The sequence below is a fragment of the Bubalus kerabau genome, chromosome 19 (assembly GCF_029407905.1).
Source record: "Bubalus kerabau isolate K-KA32 ecotype Philippines breed swamp buffalo chromosome 19, PCC_UOA_SB_1v2, whole genome shotgun sequence".
NCBI classification, from domain to species: Eukaryota; Metazoa; Chordata; class Mammalia; order Artiodactyla; family Bovidae; genus Bubalus; species Bubalus kerabau.
This window is the reverse complement of record NC_073642.1, coordinates 18,605,633-18,629,156: the sequence shown is the minus strand read 5'-3', so window position 1 is coordinate 18,629,156 and position 23,524 is coordinate 18,605,633. Positions and strand designations below refer to the sequence as shown.

At 40.2% G+C, this 23,524-nt stretch overlaps 1 non-coding gene across 1 annotated transcript; it reads left to right on the top strand.

The window, feature by feature from the left end:
• The first annotated feature begins 20,242 nt into the window (after nucleotides 1–20,242).
• On the top strand, nucleotides 20,243–20,315 carry TRNAA-UGC (transfer RNA alanine (anticodon UGC)). Its single transcript has one exon. It is a non-coding gene; the product is annotated as a tRNA-Ala (tRNA).
• The last annotated feature ends 3,209 nt before the right edge of the window (nucleotides 20,316–23,524 follow it).

Here is a 23,524-nt window from a genome sequence, read left to right as displayed (position 1 = left end):
CTTTAAAGTGGAAGTGCTATACGTTTGGGAAGAATTATTCTTCTTTGACTCTGAGCTGCCCTTCAGCTGAATCCACTAGTTAAAAACCTTGATCAAGTCCACAAGTAACTTTTGAAAGACTTTTTACAGGACTCCCTAAACTGCTGACTAGTAAGAATGAATCAAGCTAGAAAATATGATTAAGTAAAGGAAAAGTACCCACACACCACCACCACACACACACACCATTCTGCCGTTCAGCATTTCAAGTTAAATGGTGTTAATATGCTGTAAAATTCTACACTATGTTTTTCCCCACACTATGAATAGAAATCAAATTTTAACCTTTCTCATATCTTAATGTATTGTGAACTCTTTCCATGGTATCAAATGTTTTATTTATAACTTCATTTATCAACTGTGCATTAGATAATTTTATGAGAATTAGAATACCTGTCTATTTGTTTATTAATATCATACTTTTATACTTTTCCATTATAAATATGGATGTGAACATTTCATGATTTTTATAGAAATTCCATGACACCATATATCCCTGTTTTCCCAGGATACGATTGGTTAACACTCGTTGCCCTACTGTATTTATAGCATAGCCTTTCACTCACAAAAGTGGCCAAGTTTGGCCAATAAATTATACTGTCATTCTATTTTGGTGATCCATAATAATTGCCCTTAAAGCAACTCCTGAAGGCAGAACTAAGTGAAAGATAATGATTAATTAAACTTGTTTTCTAAGTAATGTGAAACACATAAATTCATCTCTGACAGTGAAGGCATTAAAAATATTCTAGTTCTAATAAATGCTGGAGAGGGAGTGGAGAAAACGGAACCCACTCACATTGTTGGTGGGAATGCAAATTGACAAAGCCACTATGGAGAACAGTATGGAGATTCCTTAAAAATAACTAGGAATAAAACTAACATATGACCCAAGAATCCCTGGGTATATACACTTAGGAAACCTTAATCGAAGACATACATGTACCCCAATGTTCACTGCAGCAGTATTTACAAAGGCTAGGACATGGACACAACCTAGATGTCCACTGACAGATGAACGGATGAAGAAATTTTGGTATATATATATATATATATATATATATATATATGCAACGGAATATTACTCAGCCATGAAAAAGAACACATTTGAGTCAGTTCTAATGAGGTGGATGAACCAAGAGCCTATTACACAGATTGAAGTAAATCACAGACAGGAAGACTAATGTTGTATATTAACACATATATATGGAATCTAGAAAGATGGTACTGATGAACCTATTTGTAAGGCAGCAATGGAGATGCAGACACAGAAAATGGACTTGTGAACATGGGAGCAGGGGGTTGGGGAGGAAAGGGTGGGAAGAATTGAAAGAGTAGCACTGAAACATATCCAGTACCATGTGTAAAATTAGATGGCCAGTGGAAATTTGCTGTATGATGCAGGCAATTCAAATCTGATGCTCTGTGACCTCTAGAGATGGGACGGGGTGGGAGGTGAGAGAGAGGTTCAAGAGGGAGGGGACATGTGTATACCTACAGCTGATTTATGTCTATATAGAGCAGAAACCAACACAATATTGTAAAGCAATTATCCTCCAATTAAAAATAAAGAAAATTAAAAATAAAAAGCAAAAGTTAGACAAAAAAATATTCTGTTCCTGTCTGTAGGTACTACATGTTCTTGTAATATTTCAAATACTGTATTTCTGTCCCTCCCTATTCCATCCCTCCCATGAATTCCATATGTCCTCAAAATTGCTAAAAGCCGGAACAAAAAGAAGTCCAGTGTAATGATATCTTGGAATGCATCTTATCATCATCAGAAACAATTTTGAGTTAGTCTCTTGACTCTTAACCTAAAATTTGCTTTCTCTGCACATGTTGATCCTTCAATCTGAAACATTCTTGCCCTGACTCTATCTCAATAAGACATTTTTTGTGAGTTTTTGTGTTTTTGTTACTGAAGTTTAGTTGATTTACAATAGTGTGTTAGTTTCTGGAGTACAATAAAGTAATTCAGTTATATATATATAATATGTAGTACATACATATATATTGCATATACAATAGATGTTAATTTCAGATTATTTTCATTATAGTTTAAGATATTGAATACAGTTTCCTGTGAAATATGGTAAGATCTTGTTATAAGATCTACTTTATGCATAGTAGTTTGTATCTGCTAATCCCAAACTCCTGATTTATCCCTCTCTTTGCCCCTTTCCCCTTTGGCAACCTTAAGTTTATTTCCTATGGTAGTGAGTCTGTTTCTGTTTGTTTGGTAAAAAAACTTATGTGTATCACTTTTTAGTTTCCACATAAAATTATATGATACTTGTCTTCCTCTGCCTGAATTAGTTGACTTAGTATGACAGTCTCTAGGTTCATCTATATTCTGCAAATGGCATCATTTATTTCTTTTAAATTGCTGAGTAATATTTCATTGTATTATTGTATCTTCTTTAGCCATTCCTCTGTTGATAGACACTTAGGTTGCTCCCATGCCTTGCCTGTTGTAAACGGTGCTGCCTTGAACATTGGGGTGCATGTATCTTTTCAAATTATAATTTTCTTCATATATATGCCTAGAAGTGGGATTGAAGGATTGTATGGTAACTCTGTTTTTAATTTTTAAAGGAACCTCAACACTGCCTCCATAGTGGCTGTACCAATTTATGTTCCCACCAACAGTGTGGGTGGGGTTCCCTTTTCAAGAAGCTAGACAAAATGTTTCTTCTCCTCCTCTGCCATGCTGATCTTGAAGACTGTGTGTTTCAGATGTGTAACTTGGGGAAGAAAGAAGGTTGTTTCATCTGTATCTTACCTGAATTAAATGAGAGATAATCCTTTATTCTGTTAAGTCATGGAGATTTGAAGGTTGGTATGCTTTAACAGCAAAACTTACTTATCCTAATTAAAATGAATATCATTTCCAAAAATAGGGTAACACATGACAGAAGCTTGATGTATGTGATATTGGTAAGGGCATAAAGGCTGAAACGATGATCCATGCTTAACAATGAAAACATTGAGAACAGAACATTTCCCCAAGTTTGCAATGCTAGGGAAATTTTTTTAAATAACTGTTATTAATGATGTATTAGCTACTACTATGAATTTAGGAAGGTTGTTATAAGAAAGACATGAGCTGAATAAATTAACCTGTGTACAAGCAGAAATGAGTTGGAATGAAACAGAAAGAGTCTGGAAATGTGGAGCCCTGTAGGGTTGGAAAACTATTTCTGAAGCTCAAACTGTAAGAGAAGAAATTGGAAAAGACTTTGAATGACAAATGTCCAGACTAACCTTATAGAGGGATAAAATGATTCAGGGCAAAGATCAGATGGAATCTGAGAGCTTTAAGATAATTTTAATTAAGTTGAGAGAGAGGTATGAGGGCAAAAATAAGTAGGCTAATGACTCTAATATATAATATCTCTGAAGCTATCAAGGCCCGATTACTAGCACATGGAGCTGGGTGAAAATCAATGAATTGGAATCCAGCTACATTTTCAAAGGAATGAATCTAAGAAGACACAAGTTTACAAAATGGCTCTGCCTGAAACTTGAGACAATTCTAGGACCTCTGAGGAACCCCTCCTACAGCCAGGAGGGAATAGAGAGGAAATGGACAAATGAAACTTTCTAGAGAGCATGTGCAAGACTTGACTAGAACTCCACTCCACCAGGGGTTAAAAATCTTCAGTTTTCAAGCAGAATCACTATGATCAGTATCTGCTGCCTCCCTCACCTTTCTTTTTCCAAGTGTGTTCACTATTGTCATCTTATTCTGGTTACACCATTGTGTACTGAGTGAGAGAGAAGTGAGTGAGTGTGTGTGTGTGTGTGTGTGTGTCTTTAGTGCGGAGGAGCTTAAAGAGGAGAGTAGCATTTGAGTTACCAAGTCTCTGGGTTCAGAGTTGACACTGCTGTCTTAATGAAGAGAACAGGGTACATTGCCCAGTTTGAGATCAAGGCTTGTGCTGTTTACTACCCACGCACCACAACTGCTGAGCCTGTGCTCCAGAGCCCGAATGCCACAACTACTGAAGCCCGTGTGCCTTAGAGCTCTTGCTCTGCAACAAGAGAAGCCACCACAATGAGAAACCCGAGTACCACACCTAAAGAGTAGCCCCCACTTACCACAACTAGAGAAAGGCCCATGAAGTAACAAAGATCCAGCACAGCCAATAAATAAATGAAGGTTTAAAAGAACTGTTGCACCTCCATTGGCATCAAGATTCAGCCTAAATGAAGGCCAGCACATTTGGTTGGCTTCCCTCATCGTTGTGGGATTCAGTATTCCCAACTCAGGCAGAGTAAAGGCTTCCCAGGTGGTGCTAGTGGTAAAGAGCCCACCTGCCGGATGCAGGAGACATAAGAAATGTGAGTTCGATCCCTGGGTCAGGAAGATCCCCTGGAGGGCATGGCAACCCACTCCAGTATTATTTCCTGGAGAATGTCATGGACAGAGGAATCTAGGGGGCTGCAGTCCATGGGGGTCACACAGAGTCAGACATGACTGAAGTGACTTGGCAGGCAAAGCATTGAGGCAGTACTTCTGTAGGGAGGCACTATACTAGGCTTGAGGGCAGAAATACTTCCTAGAAAGGCTATGTAGAAGTGCAAACAGGAGAATGTGGAAATGTCAGAAGTGGCAAAAAGCAAGAGCCAGATGGAGAGAGGGAAGTGTAAGGGATGCATGAGAAGCAGGCTTTAGATTGGGCTCTTTACAGCAGGACAATGCTGGAGTTCCGCTTTTGTCTGAAAATGACTCGTGCCCTGAGGTCCTGAGAGAAGACAGTTTTTGTTTTTTTTTTTTAAATTTGTCTTTGTTTTGTTTTAGTGCAGTTCCCCAGAAAAATGAAGCCAAAGTAGTGTAGAAGCTCAGTCTTCTTTTGTCAGTAAGATCATCTACACAGTTTCCTAGACTCCACATACATGTGTTAATATACAATATGCATTTTTTTCTCTTTCTGACTTACTTCATTATGTATGACAGACTTATTGGCAAAGCAGAAATAAAGACACAGACATAAAGAACTAGTGTATGGACACAACGAGGGGGGCAGGGGGTGGGATGAATTGGGATTGACATGCATAGACTATGATGCATGAAACAGACAACTAACGAGGACCTGGGCTTCCCAGGTGGTGCTAGCAGTAAGGAGCCCGCCTGCCAATGCAGGAGATGTAAGAGACGCAGGTTAAATCCCTGGGTCAGGAAGATCTCCTGGAGGAGGTCATGGCACCCACTCCAGTATTCTTGCCTGGAAAATCCCATGGACAGAGGAAGCCCTACAGTCCACGGGACCGCAGAGAGTCAGACAAGACTGAAGCGATGTAGCACGCACACAATGGGAACCTAACATATAGCATAGGGAGCTCTACTCAGTGTTCTGTGATGACCTACGTGAGAAATAAATCCACAAAATAAGAGAAGATATTTGTATAGGTATGGCTGAGTCACTTTTCTGTACAGTAGAAACTAAGTCAATGTTGTAGAGTAACGGCAAAATGAAGATTTTTTTTGTAAAATCCAATTTTTTTTTTTCTTAAAGATCAGTCTTCCTTCTTGGATCTGTTAATCTCTACCAAGCAGAGTCTGCTTTTATATACCCAGACCTAAACAGCCAGAGTATCCCTAAAAGACTTTGTGGTGCTTCAACTTTGATCCCCACCCATTCAGAGAACCCCACTATCTGCTTCGAGACTTCACATCTGCTTTGCCCAAATCCCCACAAGGTGATAATTACTTGGGTCAATCTCAGTTTGGTTATACATCTTAGGCTAGGTGCTTGCAATTGCCGAATCTCCCTCCAGTGATAAAGAACAGTTCCATCCTTTCCCACCATATGAGTAGGAAATGTTTAGCTTTCTATAGTATAAAACCTGATTACACAGGCTTTAAAAAACAAGACTTTGCTTTTCTCCCACAACAACAGGAGAAGTAGGCAATTACTGTTGTTTCAGTGAGTCAGCTCTAGTAGGTCTACTGTGTCTGCCACTCTTATAGCCTTTATCTTCTGATCACAGAAAGGTTGCTGCAGCTCCAGCCATTGTATCTGAGTACAAGACAGGAAGTCTATGAAAGGAGTAAAAGTTGTTGGAAACCACTTCCATTTTTGTTCATCAGAAAAGCAAGCATTTTAAAGATTACTTCTTCTCACCCCTTTCCCAGCAGACTTCCATTTCAATTTTATTGACCAGATTTGGGTTACAAGTCTTCCCATAGATGCTGGGAAACTGGGAATCGGGTTTATTGGGATTGTCTTTGAATAACCTTGTCTTTGGCTGGGATCCCCAAAAGTTGAATTTCTCACAACAAGGAATGCTAGGAGACTAAATGATCCAATCCCTACCCTGCCCCCTACGGAACTGTGTAACAAATAGAAATAATAGGGGCTTCCCTGGTGCCTCCGCAGTGAAGAATCCACCTGCCAATGCAGCAGATGTGGGTTCAATCCCTGGGTTGGGAAGATCCTCTGAGAATGAAATGGCAACCCACTCCAGTATTCTTGCTTGGGAAATACCAGGGAGAGAGGAGCCCATGGGGCCGCAAAAGAGACAGGGCTTAGTGACGAAACAGTAACAACAACAGGTAGTAGATGGCATATGATACTTCACAGGTTGAAAGAAAAGAAAATGTTAACAGTCCTGCTAACATTCTTCCTATAATACTTAAGTGAAAGTGCTGGCATAAAGCCTACTATATAGTATGATGCTGAGTCCGGATTCCTTGGAGCTGTCCAGCTCAGAGAATGTGCCAGAATGCACCAGATAATAGCCAGTTTGCCACAAGAATAAAGACGTCTAGAATTCCCACCTGCTACTACAAGGCTTGCCACAGAGTGAGAGCTTTGCTGCTGCTTCTTACTTTTTTCTATTTCCTTTCTTTTTTCTTCTTCCTTTTTTCTTGTCATTTTTTAAAACAAGTTGTTCTGTTTACAGTTTGGAATCTGTCCTTTCAGACGCACTTGTTGACAGAGCGGGGCAACAGCGAGGGTGGCTGACACGCTCTGGATTAATCAGCGCGACAGGAACCCAAGCTGGAGCACCTGCTTAGCGGATGCACCGCGCATCGGACACATCCATCACCATCTGTCCCGCCTCCCGCCTGCTCAGCCGCTTCCCACCGCCTTCGGTCCCGCGCTGGTGGCCAGGGCTCTTCAAATGCCAAGAAGGACGGGACATGAGGCTGCTTTCGTCCGAGCTCTTTCGGAGCTTCCCACCGCTGAAATTAGGACTCTTTTGCTTATATTTGTAAACTAAGTGGATGTAACAGGAGAGTCGTGGAAAGGAAATAAATCTGGAACGTTGAAATCCCTTTTTAGAGTCACATTTCTAATCATACCTGCCCTTTAAAACCCACGTACAATCATCAGGGTAAGTTTCTCTGTTTACCAGTCTCCGATTGCTCTCTGCAATCCCCCAGCGTGACAGGAACAAGATTTCATTATCACTCAGACCTGACGTGGGGCTGAACACAAACATAGGGCTCTCAGTGTTTCCATAAACTCTTTCCTTAACAGAGCGGAGGATGGAGCGTGGGTGACTGGGAAACACAGTGAGGTTAGAGACCACCTGCTGCTGCCTGGGGTGGTGTGGTCCCAGGGATTTTAGAAACGGCAGGGTAACAGCAGGAGTGGACCCCAGCTTGCCCCTGGAGGAGTTCAGCATCTCTGCCACCACCCTGATTGTAGCAGCGGAGAAGCTTCTCCCATCAGCTACTTGTTTCCATGCCTAGAAGGGGCCTTGTCCTCCCTGCCTTCTCACTGGCCATGCCTTTCTGAGTAGCTCAGCTGCCTTACAGTGCAGCCCCTGGATTCAAGCATACACTTAATTTTTTTCCCCCACCATAAGTGTTTAAAGAATGGCTAAATAAGGTCCCCGTTGGAAAGGCCCCCATCCCAAGTAAAGGCCAAATGCAGTAATATTTCAGAGTTGAAACCATGCTTCCTTCATGCCAGGAGGTGCCATGTCATTTATTGAAACAAAACAAAAACCAAGCAGGGCCACCACATTTGTGAATAACTGCAGTTTGTTATGGAGAAGGCAATGGCACCCCACTCCAGTGCTCTTGCCTGGAAAATCCCATGGATGGAGGAGCCTGGTAGGCTGCAGTCCATGGGGTTGCTGGGAGTCAGACACGACTGAGTGACTTCACTTTCACTTTTCACTTTCATGCATTGGAGAAGGAAATGGCAACCCACTCCAGTGTTCTTGCCTGGAGAATCCCAGGGATGGGGGAGCCTGTTGGGCTGCCGTCTATGGGGTCGCACAGAGTCAGACATGACTGAAGTGACTTAGCATAGCAGTTTGTTAAAGTTCTCTTAAAACATATGGGTGAGGGGGAAGTAAAGATAATCAGAGGATCACTGTAAGAAAAACCTTTATGTCTGGTACCTGGGAGACCCCCTGGAGAGGAAAAGAAAAATATAGTATATTAACTTATATATGTGGAATCCAGGAAAACAGTACAGGTGAACCTATTTGCAAAGCAGAAATAGGGATACAGACCTAGAGAATGAATGGGTGAACACATGGACACCAAGACGGGGGAGATGAATAGATAACTAACCAGGACCTATGACAAACCTAGACAGCATATTAAAAAGCAGAGACATTACTTTGCTGACAAAGGTCCGTATAGTCAAGGTATGGTTTTTCCAGTAGTCATGTGTGGATGTAAGAGTTGGATTATAAAGAAGGATGGATGCTGAAGAATTGATGTTTTTGAACTGTGGTGTTTGAGAAGAATCTTGAGAGTCTCTTGGACTGCAAGGGTAAGAGGAGAAGGGGTTGACAGGATAAGATGGTTGGATGGCATCACTGACTAAATGAACATGAATTTGAGCAAACTCCAGGAGATAGTCAAGGACAAGGAAGCCTCACGTGCTGCAGTTCATGGGGCCACAAAGCATTACACACAACTTAGCCATTGAACAATAACAACTGCATAGGACAAGGGGGAAAAAGGAAATACAATGTGTCTGTAGGACATATATTAAGTATACACTTAATTTTAATGTCACGTGTAAAACCACTTTCTTCCTCGAGGTAACTCACAGCACCCACATTATCGTCTAAGCCAGCTAACTTTTAAAACACTGCAAGGCCCTCTAATTCCTCTCTGCTGTCACACAAGACATGAGGAGGGGGCTCCATAGTCAAAAGGATAGGATGGAGGCATCTAGAAGGTGGGAAGGTTGAGGACTCAGGAGAAAACTAGCTGAGTTCATTTTCATGCCCATAATAAAAAGAAGTCTTTTTCAGCTTGGAGGACCAATGCTACCCAGATTACAGTGTAACTGTATTACATGCCTTTTACATTTTAATGTAAGACCAATGTTTGTTCAATTTATAATTACATAAGCTTGGGCAATGTGGTGGGTGGTACCAAGGGAACAACAGTCCAGAATGTTGAACTACATTTTATCCTTTTAACCACAATTTTTTTTTTCAAACATGGTGTTTTTGAAGTATTTATGAATGTAGGTAGGGTTTACTTTGGTCGTCTATGAAGGCAGAAACATTATCTCCTTCAATTTGTGTCTGTGCCCAGGAAGGATCAACAGCAACTATTAATCCTATTAAACATTTACTGTTAGCTACCTATGAGACAGGTAGTGTTTTAAGGACTGTATTAACTGGTTCCTGGGGCTGTAATCTTAGCCACCACACTATATTGACCCCATAACACATAGATAAAACATAGTAGCAGTCAACAGATACTTTTTTAGCTATGCGTGACTTGAAGGAGAGCTTCCAGGGGGAGTTTGCTTTCTGGTTACTCCCTTTTTAACCTGTGTGTAGCTTAACATGGAGGGACATGTAAGAAAAAGAGAAGAAAGCCCGTTACAAGCACAGCGCACACCAGCAGGTTCATTCTCCCTCCCCTCGGTCCATTTGATGATTCACGCCCCAGGTCTATTGGCCTAAATGGATGACCCCCTAAAACTAACTTACTTATTCTTGGCCAATGATGATTTATTAGAGTTTTTCTTGTTTTAACTGCTTTCTGGATACTTAAAGAAAGATAATAGAAAAAATATATTATGTGATATCTCCACTTTGCCAGTGGTAACATGTGGTTAACAGCACTCTCAGCCTGCAGACCCATTCTGCAAGTTTATCAGAACAGGCATCTTCTCAGAGAGATGAATTCACTCCTTCCTCTCATTAGCTCACAGAACCTTTTGGTTACATTTCATATTTCTGAACTTGAAGCACATGTTTGAAAAGACCATGGATGAAAACCATTCTATTAAAAAGATGGAGCAAGAAAACAGTGCTCTTTGATGACTATTATTTTGTTTCTGTGACTGAGATTCATCATCAAATCTAAAGACGAAGGACATTGGAAATGATCTGGCTCAACTTTCTGGACTTTTAGACCAAGAAACTTAAATAAAGCCATATAACATGTTTTGACAGTTAAAACTTAGGTCTCCTGATATTCAAAACAGAATTCTTTCCAGTGTATTGATTCCTAGGGCAAGGGAGCCTGTGTTTCGTGAATTGCATAAAATAAGAAGGATTACAATGGAATAGATTTAAGGGAAAAACCCAGGAGTGGGTGGAATAGAGCTGCTCTTTAAAGAACCAGATATATAGTGCTGTGAAAGAAAACACAACTGCTTAGCTAGAACAACATGATTGAGGAAGGGCAACCTTTAAGGTCATGCTGAGAAACCAATTTGAAGGTCAGTTATGAGCAAGTCTGCAGAAAGTCTCAAACATCAGAATTAAAGGTAATGCTGTATTGTTGATGATTCTATTATTATTCATTCAATTGCATTCACAAATTATGCCTCAATATTTAGAAGATTGATTCAAACTTGGCCTTAAAAAAATCACCATGGAGACCATAGCTAACAATTTTGTTTCCACCAGGAAGTCTCTCATAGACAGTCAAGCCCAGAGCACTTAAATACTGGCTAAAAAAAAAAAAAAAAAAAAAAAACTTCCCATCTGAAAGAAAATCAGTCTGGATTCATGTAACTAAACTTAATGGAAGGAAATTTCTCCAAAAGGTTAATTTCTGCCTTCAGCAAAGCCTTCATAATGGGCCATTATATGGTAAACAGTGGAACAGAAGAATGGGGAGTGTGCATATCTGATGTCTTTGCAAAGCAATTTGGAGATAAAATACAACACAAAGGTCCAGTCCCTGAGAAGCAACCCTATCCTTGCCACATGAGGTGATCTATATGTGACCTAATTGACTGTTTTTCTCTAAAGACTTGTGATTTGATTTACTTTCAGGATTCTCTTTCCTAACAATTTTCTGGCCTCTACTCCCAAGCAAATCAACACAGCAAGAAGAAAAGGAATACATTTCCATATACCCTTTGTACATAGGCCCAATACTCTGTCCAATCAGCTCCCTGTCCATACAGTCATCCATTTCAGAACCTGGAAGATCTGCACTATCGACATTAATCAAATGATTTAGTAATGGCCTGAAGTCTCCTACTGCTGCTAAGTCGCTTCAGTCGTGTCCGACTCTGTGTGACCCCATAGACGGCAGCCCACCAGGCTCCCCATCCCTGGGATTCTCCAGGCAAGAATACTGGAGTGGGTTGCCATTTCCTTCTCCAACCCACTGTTAAAGGTGTTGACAAAGCTGTAACACTGGGTTTAGACAATTGCTTGGTTGTTTATATGCACGTTAAGCAATAGTGGATATAAGAGGGCTCTTAAAGGGAGTGTATTAGAAGGAGCTTTGAACTAGGTCTCAGGAATCCTGGGTATGAGCCCTATTTCTTTCCAGCTTAGTGACCTCAGGACTCATCATCTTTCACTTCAGAGTCTTCATCAGTAAAGTGTACAAGCTACATAAGACTCACTTTAAATTCCTTCCATCTTTATAGTTCTGTGATTTCACAGTTACATTCATTGTGTCCCTTAGAATGTCAAACACAACCACAAATAGGCATTTAATAAACATTCCTAGATAGCATCACATATGATTTTTTTTTTACTTGTACGTATTCCCCCAAACCATTCCATATTTTAAAGTACTCAGCTAAACACTCTGCAAATTGCACATTTCATTTCATTTATATATTCAGGCAACTATGATGCCTTCAGGGTTATGGTTATAAATGATGGTATTGACTTGTTTTAAGAAGCAAATAACTCCAGGAAAATGTGTCCCAATAGAATTCAAAGCATTTCCACCCAAAGTCCTCCTCCTCAACCACACACACACACACACTTAATATAAAGTTTCAAAATGTGAAAAATTTTTAAAATTCATGTTAGCATGAGAATACAACAAACCAACAACATCATTAGAAAACACTGTTAGTAATTTTGTTGGTGTATTTTTTCCATTAAAGTAATTAACACTTTTTTTATGTGGATGCCTATAAAAATAATGTTGAATTTTCATGGATAATTCCTGTTATCATTTTAGTTCCTAGATTCCAAAATCCTAGAATGCAAACCCCAGTTTGATGTCATAGCAGGTGGATGTGTGCCTTTAAGATGCCAAAAATTACACTGTAATAATTGCTTATTTTTTGAAGAGATTTTTCTATAAGAGAAAATATTTTTTAAACAAAAGGATCAAACCAAACTGATTATTTCTAAGTAAACATCAGAGGCCCACCTTGTTTTTTGGCGATTATAAAATAAACTTATCTCTTAAAATAGAACCCCCTGTTCAATGGGTCTGCTCTCAATGCTAATTGCTAACCTAACACTCTTCTTTCATTCATAGGCAGGCCTCTTCTACTTATTTAAGTGTTGAGTATGTTGCTACATGCATCATCCCATCTGTTCAGAGTTGTTGGAACTGAAAGGCATGACAGGGTTTTTCTTTTCACTCTGGAAGGTTTTTCAGAGATTAAATTACTGGTCTAAAGTCACACTCTCAGCAATTAAACTGGAACAAGAAACCACATCTCCTAATTCACATCTCAGCAATATTTTCACTGTATTTGGCATGATGGGAAGGAGTGAGCCACACTGATTGTATTATTCTTTGTCATTTACTCGTGATCTTTTTATTAGATTTGAGGGCAAGATAAATATAAGTTTGATGGTATGGTTCCTTGGAAGCACAGTACAAAAGTGAAAAGGGAAATGCATAATAGATTGTTCAGATTCAAGAAAGCCAAATTACACATACACATACCTTTGCCTATCTGCTTACCAAAGTTATCATTCAGCTAAAGGTTGTATATTGGGGAACTGGGGAAAGGCATGTAGGTGGTCTCAAGGCAGAGGCATCTCATGGTTTAGAGTCCAGAGATAATGCTCTGTGTATCTGTGAATGATATATAAGACTTCAACTGAACACCAGAAATGAATGTTGATGGCCATAAGTATGGATATTTTTGGAAGTTTGCCAGTTATATTTAAAACTGAAACAATGGCTGTCTGGACACCTGAATTTCTTCAAAGAACACCAAGCTGACTGGTAATACCTAGCAGTTCTTGGATTTTAGAAACTCCTGAGTATTTAACTGATTATCTGAAAGGGATTTCTAGACTCATGTAATTTTGTGACTTTTTAGTCTGGGAATCTCATGTAAAATATAAGTAGAAAATTTAAGTTTGTTTATTTCAGTAAAATACTCGATTGCCAGAAACTTTGTGATTGAAAAAGTTTGCAATAGATGAGATAGAGGAGCACTTTCTAAATCATCAAAAGGAAACCTTGGGCTTTCCTGGTGGATAAGAATCCAAGCGCCAGTGCAGGGGACATGGGTTCGATCCTTGGTCCAGGAAGATCCCACATGCTGCAGAAGAACTAAGCCTGTACGCCTTAACTACCGAGCCCGTGCCCGAGAGCCCGTGCTCCACGACAAGAGAAGCCACCACAATGAGAAGCTTGTGGGCAGCAAGAAGAGTAGTCCCTTCTTACTACAACTAGAGAGACCTGGCATGCAGCAATGAAGACCCAATGCAGCCAAAAATTTTTAAAAAGGAGACTATCATCCACATATGCAAACACATACATGTGAAAAAAAATGAGCGATAGATCACACACACACACTGATCTTTAAGACTCATACCTTCTTCCAAGTATGTAAAGGCTCCACTACACAATACCATGTTCTGGAAAAACCAAAAGAAGTGGGTCAAGCCAGTCTGGATTGAAATACCCACTCCTCTCCGTGTTCACTGAATAATCTCAAGCAAGTGGCTCGACATATCTGAGTTTCAAGGAAAATCAGAGTTATTGTCAAGCTCGACACAGACTAAAACTGGGTCAGAATTTTTTTTTTTACAATCAAGGCATCTTTTGGACCAGAAGCTCTCTCATCCCCCTGTATGAGCTGTGTGCTTTCTCTGTCTTTGGTTCTCTCTGTCTCTTCTCTACCTATGATTCCTGAGCATCGCACTTTCTGCCAATACAGGGGCTCAGCATCTTGACATCTTCAGTTTTCATACCGTTCTTCTTGGGCTCAAATTTGCCTTGTAATTTTTCAGACTGCTGTTCCCTGAGCTAAATAAATCATTATCTCAATTCTCTTAGTTTAAATGGCCCATAAAGGGGTCTGATTGGCTTAGCTCATTTGTGAAAGGTTTATTTTTATTTCATAAGCTATAATTACATGAAATAAAAAATATAAAGTTCTTAAAATTTTATATGTGTGTGTGTGTGTGTTAGTCACTCAGTCATGTATGACTCTTTGCAATCCCAAGGACTGTAGCTGACCAGGCTCCTCTGTCTATGGGATTCTCCAGGCAAGAATACTGGAGTGGGTAGCCATTCCCTTCTCCAGGGGCTCTTCCTGACCCAGGGTTCAAACCTGGGTATGCACACACACACACACACACACACATCTGCTGCTTTTGAAGTATTTGTTCACCTTTGGTCTAATAATGTCAATGGAAGTCTTAAGTGAGGTTGTACAATATTCAGTTAGATTTCTCTTTCCATCAGTGGCTTTGAGAGGAGTGAGTGCCCCAGAGGTCTGTCATAGGCAGATAGACACAATGACTGAAATTTCTAATACACTGGAGCTTTGAAATTTTATCAGTGACTGCTACTGATTATGATGATCAATCCTGGATTCTACTATTGACCTCTAATCTATGTACTATGCACCTCTCATCGATGCCTTCTGTCTAGATCTTAGTCTTAAAATAACTTTCTCTGTTGTTTGTAAATTCAGCTTCTGTAAGGCATAAGGAATAGAGATTCTTAGCTTATCTCAAACAATTTGTTAAAATGATATGCAACCAGGCTTCCTAGTGATGGAAACTTTGTTCAGGTCTTGACAATAGTTCAAAGAATGATGATGCAGAGACATTTTAGTGGCTGTCCCATGACTTACTATCCTTCAGACTATTGCTTTGGTGCCTTGGCAATTCTTTACTTCAACTCCTATTGTTAGCACTGTTTTTACATGCGTCTCAAAGTCAAACTCTTCAGCAAAGAAAAATCTGGTTAGCTTGGTTAGATGGTTAGTCACCATCAGGCAAAGGGCACTCTTGTTGGTATTGGCTACAGCTTGTATACCAGGTCACTTCATGAGCCTAAGGACTGCCTAAAAACAGGCTGTTTGGGGGTCAGGAGTTAAATCCATTGTCTTCAGGATTATGATGTTACTGCACAAAAATATAGCAATCTACACATTATTGAGACTCTTGGAAAGAGGTTGTGTACATGGAGGGTGCCCTGATATTCAGAAGAGGTCATTATAACCATCAAACATCTTGCTCGGCCTGAAAGTTTCAAAGACTGGACACGCTTCAAGGTTCAAAAATAGTTGTATTCATTTTGTTCAGAAAAAGACATATATTGAGGATAAAGTAAGAAGAAATAAAGTCATGGAGATGGAAGTTGGCAGGGCAGATCATAATGAACTCATTCAACTAACCTCTGTAGAGAAAGGGGATAGAGAGAGACTTGCAAACCTAGAGAAAATAAAAGGGGATAGATTAACAGAAAAGAAGCATGAGAAGAAAGTGAGGGCAGAGGAAACAGAAGAAAAGAAAAATAGGAGGAAAAGAGGGGAGAAGAAGCAGATATTAGTGTTTCCTTCCCTTAGAGATAAGTCTTTCTGTTCTCCTTTGTCCCATGAAAGCAAACTCTTTTCTCAAGAAAATAAGATAATCTCCCATCAGTGACAACAAGCCTGTCAGCATTTGGTGGAGAGCAACTTAGCGTTGGTAAGAACAAGGCATGAGATAGCATGAACATAAGTATAATGTAGCAAATATGCTCTGAGATAAAAGAAAGAATACTGGTGTTGGTGTAGAGAAAATATTTAAGTTTGGTTTTAGGAGAAGTTTCTAACTAGTAGCATTATAATACATTTTCTTAAAGGGACCAAATGTTCCTATGATCACCTGGTGAGTCTTATGATCACGTGTCATGTCTCTTAGGACAGTGGTTCTCAAAATGTGTTCCATGGACTAGCAGGGTCCTTATCACCTGGGAACTTGTTAGAAACACAAATCATTGGACCCCATCATATACCAACTGAATCAGAATCTCCAGAATTTGAGCTCAGCACTGTATTCCAACAAGTCATTGAGGTGACTTTTAAGTGGCTAAAGTACAAAAGACACACAAGAAGGAAATGTTATGACTATTTTCATTAGGCACTTGGTGAAAGTCCAATGCTGAGAAGTGAAGTTAGGTATCCAGGGAACCTATGAATAACTAGACTCTGGTTTCTTCCCTCCCACAGTCCCCCTCTATTTGTCAGGCTTCTTCGCACTTCTGAACCCTAATAAGTTTCAGAGATATCATGCCCCTCTCTTAAATAGAGAACAAACCAGGAGCCAAAAAATACAACCAGCCTGCTAAGCTCCCTTTCCACTCATTAGATTTTCTGGAATCATGATTAACAATGAATGGACACAGAGCTTTTCAATAGAGGAGCTCTTCAAAGGTACTATCACAAAGAACAGGTCTCTACTTCAAAGTAATATGCTAGCCACAAACCCAATCAATAAGCTCTGGGCACTCTCACAATAAAATTGAGGCTTGAAGCATTCTGCTAAGATTTTACCCCCTTCTACCTTAAGTGGAATTAAAAGTTTTCCATGTCCTTGCCCATGAAGATCATTCATTTCGCCATTGAGAAAGCAATGATGTCCTTTCAGGGAAATCTGTGTGCGGCATCGATCAGCTGATTTATCATGGTGCAAACATCTGTGTATGTGTATGCACATGTTTGTGTGTACATGTTACACATGGATAGGCATTCTGTCTAGGCAGACAGAATGATTTAATTTTCTAGATTTAATTATTTTCTAGATCTAATCTAGAAATCCTATGTCCCTGCTACAAATGTACAAATTGCAGGCAAATCATCTACAGTAGCTGAAATACTCTTATGGAAAAATCTCTTTTGTATACGTAAATGTTATAAGCACTTTAGTGTGAAGTACCAGAAAGGCATAATGACATCACGGCCTTGTTGGGGAAAGTAGGTCTTTGTTCCATTCACATGGATTCAAATTTTGATTCTGCCCCTTATTAGTCACACGATGTAGGGCAGGTTTTTGAACTTCTCTGAGTTTCCATGACCTAGTCTGTACAATGAAGAAAGTAATCGTTAACCTTAAGTTTTATAGTGGGCATTTTTGTGAGATAATATTGATCAACAAATTGAAATTAGAGAGTGGTAAATGATGAATGCTGTGATAGAAAGACATGGCCCGGCTCTCAGGAATCAAACAGTGTACTTGTAGAGAAATGACAGACACATGTGAGGCATCAAACCTCCATAAAAGAGATAAATGGCCAATCAGTGGAGCATGAAATGATATGGATAATTATGTAATAAATGGTTTAAGGGGTCATAGATGGAGGAACAGAGCGAACAGGAGTTATAGGAGAAGATATTCAGATGAGGGGCAATTTAAACTGGCCCTTAAAGGGAGGGAGGAAGAGCAAGACAAGGTGATAACATGCAGGATAAACTTAGGAGATGGTGAATAGCCCACTTTGGCTGAAAAGCTGGCTCTGGGGCCATGTGTATTTGAAGATAAGCCTAGAAAGGCAGGCTGGAGTGGACTAAGAAACCTCTGAATGTCAAGCTAATGCATCATATGGACAACTGAAGGAGACTGTCGTTTCAATTCATTTTAATCTGTCCTAAACCCACATAATTCAATAGATCTAGTTATCCCTTCTCCCTATTTATCATGTTTTCAAAGTTACCTTGTATAAGAGGGAAACAAGGGGCGGGAGATAAGATATTGGCACATCATCGGATGACTGATGTTGAGCTCTGATGATCCTATGGCTTTGTTCCTCACCCCTCAGGCCTGCAGCCTGTGGCTCCTTCCTGCTGCAATGTTCTGGGGAGGAATCCTTTTGCATTTTTTGTGTTTTTACTTTTCATATGCTTTGGTCACATTTCCCCAGTGAGATCAGAAAGGCTCTTTTTCACTCAGGTCTTTTATCGTAGCTCTAATAATAAACTCATTCATATTTCTTGGGCTTCTCTGGTGGGTCAGATGGTAAAGAATTTGCCTGCAACACAGGAGACCCAGGTTCAATCCCTGGGGGGAGTGGCAGGCCATTCCAGTATTCTTGCCTAGAGAATTCCATGGACAGAGGCGCCTGGCAGGCTTCTTACCATTCCTAAATCAGTCCTCTATCTCAACTCTTTATTCCGAACTTCAGCTTTTGCATTTGTAATTCTTCTCATTGGTAATGACTCCAGAGAAATTTTTACTCATTACCTCTTTTCCATGCTAGATTGTTTCATTATGAATATTTTATTTAGTTTTATATAATGAATAAAAATAGCTAGATTCCCTTTTTGATCCTAGTAGATATTCTGTGTCACTTAGTGGCATAATTTATAGCATTTACATTTATAACTACAATTATTAAATGTTGTCAGTCTTGTTTCTGTTTAGTTCTTTTTACTGTTTAATTTCTTTGCTTTGTTTTTGTGTTATGCCTTTTGTTATATGAACTGAACACTTTTACTGTAGTTTTATTGGTGGTTTTCCAATGTTAATACTATTACTTATGATATTAAGGCATTCTAAAATAAAATATTATTAAAATCAGCATTATTTTATATTTATTAAACTTTGTCTTTACTAAATTTCTGATTATAAGCTAATTTTGTCTTTAAGGATTTATCTTATTTCCTAACTAACCAAAATATGTAATCCAATCAGTGGAAGGTTGAAAACTATAAAATTAGCTTAATCCCTCCTTGTGACTGAGTATGCTACTGCTGCTGCTGCTAAGTCGCTTCAGTCATGTCCGACTCTGTGCGATCCAATGGACGGCAGCCCACCACACTCCCCTGTCCCTGGGATTCTCCAGGCAAGAACACTGGAGTGGGTTGCCATTTCCTTCTCCAATGCATGAAACTGAAAAGTGAAAGTGAAGTCGCTCAGTCGTGTCCAACTCTTAGCGACCCCATGGACTGCAGCCTACCAGGCTCCTCTGTCCATGGGATTTTCCAGGCAAGAGTACTGGAGTCGGGTGCCATCGCCTTCTCCGTGACTGAGTATAGGTGCTTTCAAATAAGCCTATATGGAGATTTCATTGAAGAGCCTCTTGATGAAAGTGAAAGAGGTGAGTGAAAAAGTTGGTTTAAAGCTCAACATTCAGAAAACTAAGATCATGGCATCCGGTCCCATCACTTCATGGCAAATAGATGGAGAAACAATGGAAAGAAACAGTGAAAGACTTTATTGTTTTGGGCTCAAAATCACTGCAGATGGTGACTTCAGCCATGAAATTAAAAGACACCTGCTCCTTGGAAGAAAAGCTACAACCAACCTAGACAGCATATTAAAAAGCAAAGACATTACTTTGCCAACAAAGGTCCATCTGGTTAAAGTTATGGTTTTTCCAGTAGTCATGTATGGATGTGAGAGTTGGACCATAAAGAAAGGTGAGCACCAAAGAATTGATGCTTTTGACCTGTGGTGTTGGAGAAGACTCTTGAGGGTCCCTTGGACTGCAAGGAGATCAAACCAGTCAATCCTAAAGGAAATCAGTCCTGAATATTCATGGGAAGGACTGATGCTGAAGCTCAAACTCTAATACTTTGGCCACCTGATGTGAAGAACTGACTCATTGGAAAAGATCCTGATGCTGGAAAAGATTGAAGGCAGGAGGAGAAGGGGACAACAGAGGATGAGATGGTTGGATGGTATCACTGACTCAATGGACATGAGTTTGAGTAAGCTCCAGGAGTTGGTGATGTACAGGGAAGCCTGGTATGCTTCAGTCCATGGGGTCACAAAGAGTCGGACACAACAGAGTGACTGAACTGAACTGGAGACTTCACTGGTGGTCCAGTGGTTAAGACTCTGCACTTGCAATGCAGAGGGCACAGGTTTGATCCCTGATCAGGGAACTAGGGACTTTGAGCTCAGATGGTAAATAGTCTGCCTGCAGTGCGGGAGACCCAGGTTTGATCCCTGGGTCAGGAAGATCCCCTGGAGAAGGAAACAGCAACTGACTCCAGTATTCTTGTCTAGAAAATCCCATGGATGGAGGAGTCTGGCAGCCTACAGTCCAAGGGGTCACAAAGAGGTGGACATGACTGAGCGACTTCACTTTCACATTCCAGGGAACTAAGATCCCATATGCCATATGGTGGGACCAAAAAAAAAAAAAAAAAAAAAAACCAAATAAGCCTATATGGATAAGCATCGATTTATTAAGTTAATTTTCCATATAGACCTGAGCACTAGCACAATACAGCCTTCAATTCAGGTAGGAAAACAATACCCAGGGACATGGGAGTGGAAGTCTATTTCATGAAAATTTTGTTTTGTCTCAAATCTATCAGCAGACATTGCTAGATCCACTGCTGTTGATGGATACATGGAGAGAGAACACTCTGAGAGTGAGGGAGGCAGCCCCTATCTGCTTCTCCTTTGTCCCACTCTGAGCCCACTGGTACCTCTGACAGTGAGGCTACTTTTTAAGCTAGAGGTAATCTTATTGCACCATCTTTGCCCTATTATATGAAATAAGGTGTCATGACATCAATTACAAAGTACTGGGAGAGAAGTAGCTCCACTTACTTCTATTTATAAACTTCTTCCTCTTACCATGAAAACTCTGCTCTCTGCAATGGTTACCAAATCAGTGTCCTTGAAGGCTCCATCCATCTTGCCCTTTTTAAAAATTTTATTATTGGAGTTTAATTGCTTCAAAATGTTGTGTTAGTTTCTGCTGTACAACAAATCACTCTGATGCACGCATATATTCCCTCCTTCTTGAGCCTCCCTTGATCCATATAAGAGTTTTTCCTTAGAAACTAATGTGTACTTGTGTGTGAGTGTGTGTGTGTGTGCGTGTGTGTGTATGTGTGTGTGTGAACATGGGGTAGGCAGCCAATCACTAACCATCTTAGGGTTTGAGTGTGGACTTTAACTTTTAGGATCTTGATTTTCCTTGCTAAGTGTCTCTGGTTCTGCCATCCTATAGTCACTGCAGATGAGGAAAATATCAACCAACTGACCAACAAAAATAAAAAGCATTCAAAAGAAGATCAGGAAGACTCTGGTCAAGTTTCTTCATGGAAGAAACTTTGACTTATACCAAATGACATGGAACTCCATTCCCAACAGAGGGAAGAGAAGATAAGAGGGCAAAAAATGTTCCTCTTGTTGCTGTTTGCTGAGTCACCTTGTTGAGGTGATTGGCTCCCTGAAAGCCTTGGTAAATAGAAGTTAAGTGAAGTTGAGAGGCAGTGACAGTTTAAGATTTGGAAATCAGAGAGCCTGAACTAATAAAGTAAATTAAGTATCTCTTAAAATGAGGCCATGTTATATGGTGCTCATAGGTCTCTGGGGGCTTCCCAGGTGGCTCAGTGGTAAAGAATCCATCTGCCAGTGCAAGAGACACAGGGTACAAAGGTTGGATCTCTGTATTGGGAAGATCCCCTGGAGGAGGAAATGGCAACCCTCTACAGTATTCTTGCCTGGAAAATCCCATGGATGGAGAAGCCTGTTGGACTATGGTTCGTAGTGTCTCAAAGAGTTGGACACAACTGAGCAATTGAGCACCATAGGACTCTGAATAAAAGCTCACAATGAACCCTGAACCCTGTATTCCAGAGTGGCTGCAAAATAAACTCTAACAAAAAAAAATATATAGTCACTGTGAATTCCTCACATTGTTCAGAATATTCATAGGCATGGTAGAAACCTGTGTAGCCATTTCCTGACTCACAGCAGACACTTTTAGGAAAATCCTGCTGATTGGCACCCCAACCTAATTTTGTTTGGGTGGGACCATATCCATTCATGAATATGTCATTTACCTTTAAAAATATTTCTCTCAAGATTTCAGTGTGCTTCATGTATTCCACATGCACATCACCACCCATCACCATCAACCCACCGAGAGATTCCTTCAGCAACCCACCGAGAGATTCCTTCAGACGATCAGATGGCATTTTAACCGAGAACATTGGAAGGAAGATGGAGCAACAGTAAGGTTCATGGGTGCACTGAGAGAGGATAGGTCTTGAACAAGTTTGAAAATACGATGCTGAAAATGAATTTGAGGAAGAAAGCATGAAGACAGGTTTGTCTCAAGATGATAAAAGAAAGGAGCCGCATTGCCGGGGAGGACCACTTACTTTATGGAGGTTTTCTACCACAAAGACCATGGGAGGGAAGGGGACACAGAGTTCACATCCATACCTGGCCTCTGTCTTGGGTACTTACTTTGCACACACTCCTAGGACTTGCTGTCCTCATTCACAAAATAGAGGTCATGACAGTTACTTACCTAGCAAGGATCTCATGAATAGTAAACACTCAGCCTAAGAAACGGTGCATGGAAAAGGACCATGGTCACTTGTTGTTGTTTAATGATCATTATTATCATCACCATTTTCATAGACAGATAAAATGGCTGAAACTTCCAAGCTGGAGTGTGGGAACTGTTATGCCCTATAAACAATTTTTTGCAGATTTCCTGCTTCCACTGAATTCTCCTTGACAACCTCTACCCACAGTCTTTTTATCCAAAACGAGCAAACCTCATCTTCCATTTACTCAAAATATTGTTATTTGAGATGGTCTTCTTTTACTAAAGATTTGAGGGCATAGGTATGGGGTCCAATGAGACCCCACAGAATAAAAAACGAATTAAAATCAAACATCTCATGTGATTTTTTTTTTATTATTATTAAATCAGGATTTCTCATGACCTCCCTTTTCTCCATGGAGCTGAGTCTCTGCCCATGTTGGGAAGTCCGCTCCCTCCCTCTTCTTTCCTGCTAGAGCCCAAATCTCTGTTTCTATATATGCACAGAGAAAGAGCTCTTAGTCCTTTTACCCTCACAATGTTCACATTTGCATATATCCCCAATTCATTGAGCCACCTCCTTTAAAAAAAAAAAGAGTATAGTTGCTTTACAATGTTGTTAGTTTCTGCTGTATGTACATATAGATCCCCTCCCTCTTGGCCTCCCTTCTCCATCCCACCCTCTAGGTCATCACAGGGCACTGAGATGATCAGCCTACGCTATGTAGCATCTTCCCACTAGCTATCTATTTTACACGTGGTTCTGTACATATGTCAGCGCTAGTCTCCCAATTT